Raw genomic sequence first — 10,346 nt, 5'->3', positions numbered from 1 at the left:
TGGATGGGACTGTGATGGTGTTAACAGGAAGGATAAACTAAGGGAAGAAATTCTTTATCCAGACTAAGTAGCCCTTTCAAGTGATGGACTGTATATAAATAAATGAGAACACAGTGCCTTATGCTTGGCTGCCCATGCTATTCACTACTAAGTGCTTTTAACCTAGCTGCTCTTGCTACTTAAGCATTTCTGTTTGGGTGATCTTTTGTGATCACTGGAACAGAGTTTCATCAGCCTTCCAAGGTGGACTGAAGAACAATAACTCTCTGGGCATCCTTCAGGCCTTCAGTGCTAGATTAGGGCTGCTGGGCAGAAGCTTCCAGCCTATGGACTGAGCAGTCTCTGGGATCTTCAACTCTCCAGTATGCATCCAGTTTGGTGGACTGAGCAGCTACCAGGTTCCTTAATAGTTAGGTCTTCAGGTAGCTTTTGACTGCCCAGCTTCTGTCCTATAAACTAATCCAATAAATCCACTTTGTAAAATACATTAATCCTATTAGTTCTGTTCCTCTAGAAAAATAGACTACTACAACAAAGCAGGAAACTGTAGAGGAATGGATCATGGAAATTGGGTTTGTGGGTGTAGCCATAGAGATGGTATGGATTTTAGCCAGACTAATTCAAAGCTTATGTCAGTGTGGTATGTGAGGGAATGGGAAAAATTTGAAGCTCCTGTCAGTGTGGTACATGAGGGAATGGGAGGAACTAGAAACTCCTCTCTGTGTGGTAGGTAGGAAATAGAAGAATTTGAAGCTCCTGTCAGTGTGGTACATGAGGGAATGGGAGGAACTAGAAACTCCTCTCTGTGTGGTAGGTAGGAAATAGAAGAATTTGAAGCTCCTGTCAGTGTGGTACATGAGGGGATGGGAGGAACTAGAAACTCCTCTCTGTGTGGTACATAGGAAATAGAAGAATTTGAAGCTCCTGTCAGTGTGGTACATGAGGCAATGGGAGGAATCTCAACCTGTCTTTGAGTATGAGTGCCAGTGCTCTTTTCCTGCAATGGGATCTGTCCCCAACCTAATACAGGTCTAATGCAGACAGTCACGGATAAATGTACAGAATGAATATCTATATCGCAATGAGTGCAACAGTTTATGCTTTTGTTTGTTATTTTTTTTCTTTGTTTTATGTAGGGTCTCACTAGTAGCTCAGACTGACTTTGAAACTCTTTATACTCCTGCTTCTACTTCTAAGAACTGAGATCACAGACGTGTACCATCATGCCAGCCCATAATTTAACTTCTCAATATCCACTTCTTTTGCTGTTCAATGACCCAATTATAAATATAGCCTGCAAATTACCTTTCACAGGACCTTAATACACTTTTAGCGAAGGCATTCTTTCAGTTGGCTAGAGAGAAAGAAAGCACAGGTCACTTTGTTCTTTCACTTCTAGTTAGTCCATTTTTCTAAAATAAGTAGGTCAGTAGGTAAAGCAAGCTGTGGGACTGATTGAGGTAGAAGTGAGTGTTGGGATCAAAAGGAGCAGCTGGAGATATCCACACGTAGCGGAATGTTTTTAATTGCTATATTCTGACTCTTTTATTAGCCTGCTGTGTTTGGCTGACAATGGACTTGCTGCTTAAGAGTGTCAAATAGCTCAGCACATACCAGGAGCTCAATAAACATCTGTGAGATAAATGGCATGACAATAAATAAATAAGTAAACCCTTCAATTTTTTTTAATAGGAAAAAGTACTTAAGAGTCACATAGACCACAGGGAACCTATTGATATTTAGTATCTGTGTCCATAGTGGTTTCCTGCTACTATTATTTATCTGATTATTAATGATTTTACATAGTATGTGGTCTAGGCTGTAGTGGGGGGGGGAGAGGGAAATGATAAACAGAAGAGGACAAGAGCACATGGAGGGAAAGGAAAGGGAAGGAAGGGTAAAAAAGGAAAAATGGCAAAGGAAGGAAAGAGAAGAAGAGAGAAAGAAGGGAACAATTTCATTATTTTTATTCTCCTCATAAGCACATAAAATTGTATCTCTAGAAGATTCCCTGCAAACCTTCATTCCATCCTCAAAGAATCAGGGGAGGGAGGCATGCATCTATCAAACATAAAGCAAAACATGGACAGAAGCACGGTGCATTTCTTGTTCATAGACTAAATAACATGTGCTGGCAGAGTTGAGTTTCAATTCTCAAAAGCACTAAATTGCTAAAGACAATTTTGTTCTTCATAACTATTTATGACCACACCAACCTACCCCATTCTATCCATCTGTTCAAGCCAGAGCCTTTGGGATAAATTTTCATTCTTCTACTTCTCAACATTGAGTCCATCAGTGATCTCTATTGGCCTAATTTAAAATCTCTCTAATGTGTTCCCTGTTTTCTATCTTTACCCTCATATCTCTAATTCAAATACATTTTCTCTTGTCCGAACTTTTGAAAACCCCTGATAGATCTATCTGTATCTGCTTGTGCCCGCATAACAGTCACAGGAATCATGAGTTTGCCCTTAGCTTCCTCATGTGTATTGTGGGAATAGTAATGTGACCTATTCTTATGACTATCATAGCTTTAAGAGGAAAGTTCTTAGAATATTGCCTGACAAAACAACCTTAGTTAATGCTATCATAATTCAACCTTTAAGTGGCGTGGTAGTTTTGAATGTAATGTCTCTATAGCCTCAAGTGTTTGTGATTCCTACTTAGTACCTACCTACCAGAGTGTTTGGGAGGTGGAGCTCTGCTAGAGGAAGTGTGTGACCAGGGTGGACCTTGGAGTAGAGTCCAGCTCTAGTTCTGTGTTCAGAGTCAGCCCACCCTTGCTTGCCACTTGCTGCTGTTTCTCTGCTGTGAATGTATGATGAATTGAGCCAGCTTCTTTCACCATGATGAAGCTTCCCCTGAAATTGGAAAGCCTAAGAAATATCCTTTTCTAAGGTGCTTCTGGTTGGGTGTATGTCCCAGCAACGAGAAGATGACTATAGCAAATGGCTTTCCTGTTGCTGTTTGACTATGAAATACCCACCCCAATCTCTACCAGCACACTTCATGTTGAAGCCTTGGTGCCCAGATGGTAGTGCTATTTTGGAGATGGTGGGATTTTAAGAGGTAAGGTATAGAAGCAGGAGCAAGTAGGTTACTGGTTGGCTGTCCTTAGGGCTGTATTTCTGCCATGGCCTTTCCCTATATTCTTGCTTTCTTCCTGGCCACTGTGAAGTAAGTAAGCAACTTTGGCCACATTCTCCTGTAGCCACGATTCTCTTCCTCTCCCCAAAGAGAAAGTAATGTCTATAATACCTTGGGAGTGAAATCTCTGAAACCACAATACATATTTCTGCCTTTTCTTTAAATTTTGTTTTTTTTCTTGAGGTAAGGTCTCACTCTAGGCCAGGCTGACCTGGAACTCACTAGTCCAAGTCTGGCCTCAGACTCACAGCAATCCTACTGCCTCTTGTTTGCTGGGATTAAAGGCATGGGCCATCATGCCCAGCTTTATCATTCTGCCATTTATGATGTTTCTCCCATGTATTTGTCACAGGAAGGATACAAGTGTCATCTTGAACTCCATCTTACACTGTAGTCCTCTTATTACATATAGCCAGACACAATTTTATAGAATTAAAATAAGATCCTTCCAGGTATGGTGGTGCACACCTTTAGTGCCAACACTCAGGAGACAGAGGTAGGAGGATCACTGTGAGTTTGAGGCCACCCTGAGACTACATAGTAAATTCCAAGTCACCCTGGGCTACAGCAAGACCCTACCTTGAAAAACAAAATAAATAAATAAATAACCATTTGCGTTAGTTATTTTTATGGTTGGTGTGACAAAAATACCTGACAGATAAATCTTAATGTAAGAAATCTTATGTTGGCTCACAGTTAAAAAGGTTACATGCCACCATTGTGGGGCAGATATAGAGGAGTTAGTGGCAGGAGCAGCATACAATAGAGAGTGCTCAGGCAGTAGCTATATGGAACAGAAAATGCTGGCAATAAGCTGGTTTTCTACTTTTCCCATTCTTACTTAGTCCACGACCCAAGCACATGGGAGGTGCTGGTCACATTTGGGGTCACATTTGGGGTGGATCTTCCCTTCTCAGTCCTCTAAGGCAATATCTTCACAATGATGCTCAAAGGTGGATCTCCTAAGTGATTCTAAATCCAGTCAACTTGAAAATCAAGATTAAGTATTACAAGGTCTACTGCTCTTTTTTTTTTAAATTAATTTTGTACTCAACGAATATAGTCACTTTGGTACCATTATTAGGCTCATCTGTGACCTACCCCCTCCCTTTGGCCCCTCCTTGTTGAGGCATGTGGGTCATGCATTCTGGAGTTAGTCCACAGTTATGGGTAGGATAAATGTCTCTGCATATCATGACCCAACATGTGGCTCTGACATTCTTTCCGCCCCCTCTTCTGCAAAATTTCCCTGAGCCATGTTGGGTTCATTTTTGGTCTGCTTCAGTGATGAGGTGTTGGGAGCCTCTGGGTCTCTGGATCTCTCTGCTCTTTCTTTTAATTGTACCTCAGTTTCTCAAACCCATATTTACTTAATTCACAAATGCCTACTTTTCTCCACTTTCTGGCCATGCCAAATTTCAGTTACAAGTTCTAGAAAAACACAGCATACATGTACTTAACCCAGACCTTTGCTGGTGTTGACTTCAACCTGCCTGAAATGCAGTTCTTCCTTTCTCACCGATGTATACCCTCCCAACACACAGCACACTCACAACTATTTCCATGCTCGTGTGGATATCAGCTGAATAAATTATCTACTGGGGCCCAAAATGCTGACTAGGAATTCAGCATTGATAATTCCACTTAATGAGCTCCTTGTCACATCCAGTGTTTCATTGACCCAGCAAAGCTGAAGTAAGCATTCCTTTATAAATATGATAAAATCCAATATCCTTTACATATACCTATAATTCAACTTAAAAGAAGATATGAAAATTGAAGTCTTAAGGGCAAAATACAATATTAAAACATCCAAAAGGAAGTCCAGAATATGGACAAAATTTGCTAAGATGTTTTTGAAAATGTTTTTAATTACCTCATAAGTATCATAGATATAAAAGACATTAGAGAAGTATTGAAAGAAGCATCCTTTTTAGAGACTAAGAGTGTAAGTTTAATCTTTCCTATCTGAAGGAGGAGAGGTAGGGTGGAAGAAGCAATGCCGAGTTTTCTGGGGGAAAGAAGACATGTGCACAGCTATGGACTTCAGGTTCTCATTTTCTCACCAAATGCATGACTTTGGGGGGGGGGTGGAATTACTAGAGTTTCACAGGACAGACCTGATTTACGTCATTTCAATGATCCTTTCCTGGTCCAACATCCACAACTCTACAGTTTAGATAACAAGGGATAAATTGATATCAATAAATACTTTAAACCAGAGGGTTAGATGAACTTTGACAGAGAGGGGCAAAAGGAATATGACAGGGATGTAGATCAAGAATTTAAATTTCTGTTGGATGTGGTGGTGCACTCCTTTAATCTCATCACTCAGTAGGCAGAAGTAGGAGGGATGCCTTGAGTTCAAGGCCAGCCTGGACTAGATTGAGACGCTACCCCCTACCTTCAAAAACCAATAAATAAATAAAAGAATTTAAGTGTCCTAGAAGACAGTGGCTTTGAGGCATAAATCTCCTCAATTTTGAAGGGGTTATAAGTAGGTGCAAATTTGTACCTTTCCTTACTCTCATTAAATTCATCTTCTAGCTATTCTGCATGGCTCTTCCAGCATTCTTTTTTTTTAAAATTTTTTTTTTAATTTATTTGAGAGCGACAGACACAGAGAGAAAGACAGATAGAGGAAGAGAGAGAGAATGGGCGCGGCAGGGCTTCCAGCCTCTGCAAACGAACTCCAGACGCATGCACCCCCTTGTGCATCTGGCTAACGTGGGACCTGGGGAACCAAGCCTCGAACCGGGGTCCTTAGGCTTCACAGGCAAGCGCTTAACCGCTAAGCCATCTCTCCAGGCCCCTTCCAGTATTCTTGGCTATCGTCCTCAAGCTGCCTTTGGATGTCAAGAGCCTTACTGCAGTGACTTGAGTGGTATCCCTCAAGTCATATTCACATACTTATGCTTAGATTTTTATTTTTTTGGTTTTCAAAGTAGGGTCTCACTCTAGTTTAGGCTGACCTGGAATTCACTATGTAGTCTCAGGGCAATCCTCCTACCTCTGCCTCCCAAGTGCTGGGATTAAAGGTGTGTGCCACCACACCTTGCCAAGATATTTTCTTTTATATGACAAGGATCTTTGCAGGTGTAATTGAGTTATTCCTGGGTCATCCAAGAGGTTTATTAAAAAAATATTTTATTTATTTTATTTTAGAGAGAGGTGGGGGAGAGGAGAGAAAATATGGACACACCAGGTTCTCTAGCTATTGAAAATGAATTCCAGACCCATGTGCCATCCTATGCATCAGGTTTTACATGGGCATTGGGGAACTGAACCTTGGTCCTTAGGCTTTGCAGGCAAACACTTTAACCACTGAGTCATTTCTCCACTCCCTAGGTAGGTTCTCACTGACAAGTGACATCATAAAAGGTGAGACACTCAGAGAGATGAGAAGGCCATGTGAAGATAGAGGCAGAAGTTATGAATCTCATAGCAGGTAATGCTTGAAGCCACCAGCAGCCAGCAAGTCTTATTCCCTAGTATCTGCTGAGAAATGCAGGGTTCTGTTAAAACTTTGATTTTGTATTTCTATCCTTTAGGCTTCATGTGGGAATATATTTTTATTGTTGGTAGCCTCCTAGTGTTGGGAATTTGTCACAGCAACCCATATTACACCTAATGTGGTTTCCTGGTGAGCAGAGCTTGTTCCTTAAGAATCTGCAAAGTAGACAGTTGATAAACCAAGATGACCTGCATATCATGATAACGCTGGATAGCATTTGCATTTCTCTAAAGTAGAACCCTACAATCTTATTAAAATACTTTGTTTCTCAGAAGCATTTCAGGAACATTATCTTCTCTTGCAACATGTACCATTAGCTAAGAAGGGAAGTCATCACTCCCACTGTCATTGTTCTTATTCTGTAGATGAAACGAAACAAAAATATACTAAGTGACATATCCCAGGACACCCACACAAATGGCATATAGAAGACAGTAACTCAAGTATCTTAGTCTGTCCTGGTTGCTATTTAAAGATGCAATAGACTAGGCAGTTATAAACAATGGAAATGTGTTTTTCACAGTTCTAGAAGCTACAAAAGCTGATGCCAGTAGCTTCAGGGTCTAGTGAGGGTCTGCTATAATTTTCATAGATGTTTTCACTCTATCCTCACAGGTGGAAGGGACAGGGACCTCTCTAGGGTCTCCTCTAAAAGGGTGTTAATCTCTTTCACAAATTAATCACTTCCTACCCATCCCCAATGGCACAGCTTGGGGCTTTGGATTTCAACATATAAACTGTGGAAAAATATAAGCATTCAAAGGTGGGGCAAAGCCTGTGGTTCCTAGGGTTCTAACCTTGCCACAGGACCAGTGAGGTGATATTCTGAACATGGTCGGATGAGAATGGTTCTCAAGTCATAATGAACAGCTAACTATGCTTGCTACTATTAACTTTCTACCAATATTCTTACAGTGGGTATGTGACTGGCATCTAGCTTAGAAGGAAAGTGAAATTATTAATGTGGTCTGTAAGGTCTAGTCACACCTGCACCTCTTACCACGCCCTCTGCTCTCACTCCAGCCTCCTTCTTAGATGCTCCTTCAGCTCTGGCTCCTTCCTACACATGTTGCTGCTCTAAGACTCCATAGACTTACTTTCTGGGAAACTTCCCTTCTTCTGCCCTCAGAATTTGTGCCCCTAGATCTTTGTGCCCAGTGTTGGAGCTTAGAAAAACATACACCAGAATTATGGGGCATGACATGCTAAGTACTAGGAACTGAAGAATATCTCCAGGGTCTCTTTGATCTGTTGTTCCTTTTCTCTATCCTCTTCTTCTTACAAAGCACAGGGAGATATGCATCTGAAATTCTCTTAGCTTAGGCAGTTCCTTCAGAAGAGAAGAAATGATCACAAGCCATCCCAATATCAACCAAGCAGGGAAGATAAACTTAAATGCACCAAGGGTCAGATCAGGCTCAGACCTAGAAGAAAACAGCACCAAGCATTCTCTTCTCTATGGGCCTCTTTCCTTTACAATTCATTTCTTAAAACTATCTATTGACCCCATTTCCCTCTTTGCTATAAAGAAAGGCATTTAAACTTCTGTTGCAGTCAGGTTTGCATTGCTGACAGAAATCACCCAATCAAGAACAGCTTTTGGGAAAAAAAAATGTTTATTTTGGCTTATAGACCCGAGGCAAAGCTCCATGACGGCAGGGGAAAGTGATGGCATGAGCAGAGGATTGTCATCACTCCCTGGCCAATATAAGATGAACTATTAATAGCAACAGGAGAGTGTTCCCAAACACTGGCAAGGAGACACTAGCTATAATACCCATAAGCCCACCCCCAACAGTACACTGTCTCCAGGAGGCATTAATTGCCAAATCTCCATCAGATGGGAACCTAGCATTCAGAACACCTAAGTTTATGGGGGACACCTGAATCAAACCACCACATTCCGCCTCTGGCCCCAATAAACTGACATGCGTACATGATATAAAATACAATGCATTCAGTCCATTTTTAAAAGTCCCATAGTTTTTATCAATCCTAATGATCAAATATCCCCATAATCCAAGGTCTTTTTTTTGTTTCTGAATCAAGTATATTAAATTAAAGCCAACTTACTAAAGATATAGAAAGCTACATATATCTATATAGATAAATATTTACATATGTATATATACTTTCTTGTTATAAAAAATGAAGAAAAATAAATTTAAAAGCCAACCTCTTCCCTTTCTCCACCATAGTGATGTATGCTTTTGTCACGCTGCTATCCTTCAGACTGTAAAGTGTTACACAGAGTTATTGAGGGAGTAAGAGTTCAATAACACTTAGTTGGCTTAATGAGGCTCATGTTGGAAAATGTGGCTTCACAGAGAAAAATACTTCCATTAAATACACAGGGAGCATTGCTGGATGTCTTGAGCAGATCTTTGGAGATGGAGAAGAAAGAAAAAGTGTTAGGTAGTACTCTTCAAAGAGTCGCACATCTACCACCATCTTTTTGTGGATATCTAGGCCATCTTCAACAGCACAAAATTCTTCAAAATGATATTCTTACATCCTCATCTTTATCTGCATTTATTATGGCTTTATCTACAATTTGCTGTAACTGTGTATCTTTCAGATTTTCCCCCACCATAATCTTCAACACCTGGAAGAGCACCCGTTGGAAATGTAGCCATCTTTATCCATGTCGGAGAAGTGGAAAGCGAACCTCAACTTCTGCTCCTTATCACCTTTGACACTGAACTGGGACACTCTCTCAATGAATTCTTTAAAGTTGACTTCTCCGTTCCCATCTGTGTTGAATATGTGTATTACTCGCTGTACTAAAGGATTCTGTTGTGACTTGGGCAGAGACTGAACTCTTCTACACTCAAAGAACTAGAATTGTCCAAATCAAGCTTCTTAAATCTGTTACCTAGTCTTTTAATTTCATCCGCATCAAAGTGCAAGCGTATCTCCAAAGGGTAACTTGCCTCACTTCCCATTTTGCTGGGCATAGTGTCGACCATGTCAGGCGGTTAGGCAGTGGCTGCAGGATGCTCTCCAAGGGCTGTGCACAGGTGGAGGCATCAGGCAAAGGGGCAGAGGAAGCAGCAATTATGGCCGAGATTAAGGCTGAGAGCACAGAGGGAGGTTGGGAAGGGGAGGACAGAGAGGGGCCGAGCCACACTAAAGTCTTTTACAAAATATTTTGTTTTTATTTATTTGGGAAAAAGAGAGCATTCCAGGGCGTCCAACCACTGCAAATGAACTCCAGATGCTTGTGCCCTCTTATGCATCTGGCTAATGTGGGTCCTGGAGAATAGAACCTGGGTTCTTTGGCTTTGCAGGCAAATGTCTTAACTGCTAATCCATCTCTCCAGCCCCAATCCAAGGTCTTTTAACTGAGCCATAATGCAAAAAAAAGAAAAAAAGCCATAATGGCACAGAATAAACACTCATATTGCAAAAGATGGCACTGGGCATAGCAAAGAAATATTCAATCAATACAAGATTTAAACATGGCAAACATCAAACTCTGTAGCTTCAAGTCCAACAACTCTAGTCAGTGAAAAGTCTCAAAGTCTGATAATTCTAACCAGCAACAAGTCTTTGGAGTTCTAATTCTGCCCCTCCAGCTAGGTTACTCACAGTCCTGGCAAACTTCATCTGGGGCTGGCATCTCTCCTTAGTAGCCATCTCATAGTCCCAGCATCTTCACTGTGTCTCCACTGCAATGCAC

General features: G+C 41.1%; 1 pseudogene; it reads right to left on the bottom strand.

Moving 5' to 3' along the window:
• Window positions 1–8,965: 8,965 nt before the first annotated feature.
• Window positions 8,966–9,609, bottom strand: LOC101598256 (annotated as a pseudogene).
• Window positions 9,610–10,346: the final 737 nt, after the last annotated feature.

The sequence above is a fragment of the Jaculus jaculus genome, chromosome 2, assembly GCF_020740685.1.
Source record: "Jaculus jaculus isolate mJacJac1 chromosome 2, mJacJac1.mat.Y.cur, whole genome shotgun sequence".
Lineage (NCBI taxonomy): Eukaryota > Metazoa > Chordata > Mammalia > Rodentia > Dipodidae > Jaculus > Jaculus jaculus.
This window is presented reverse-complemented; position numbering and strand designations above follow the sequence as displayed.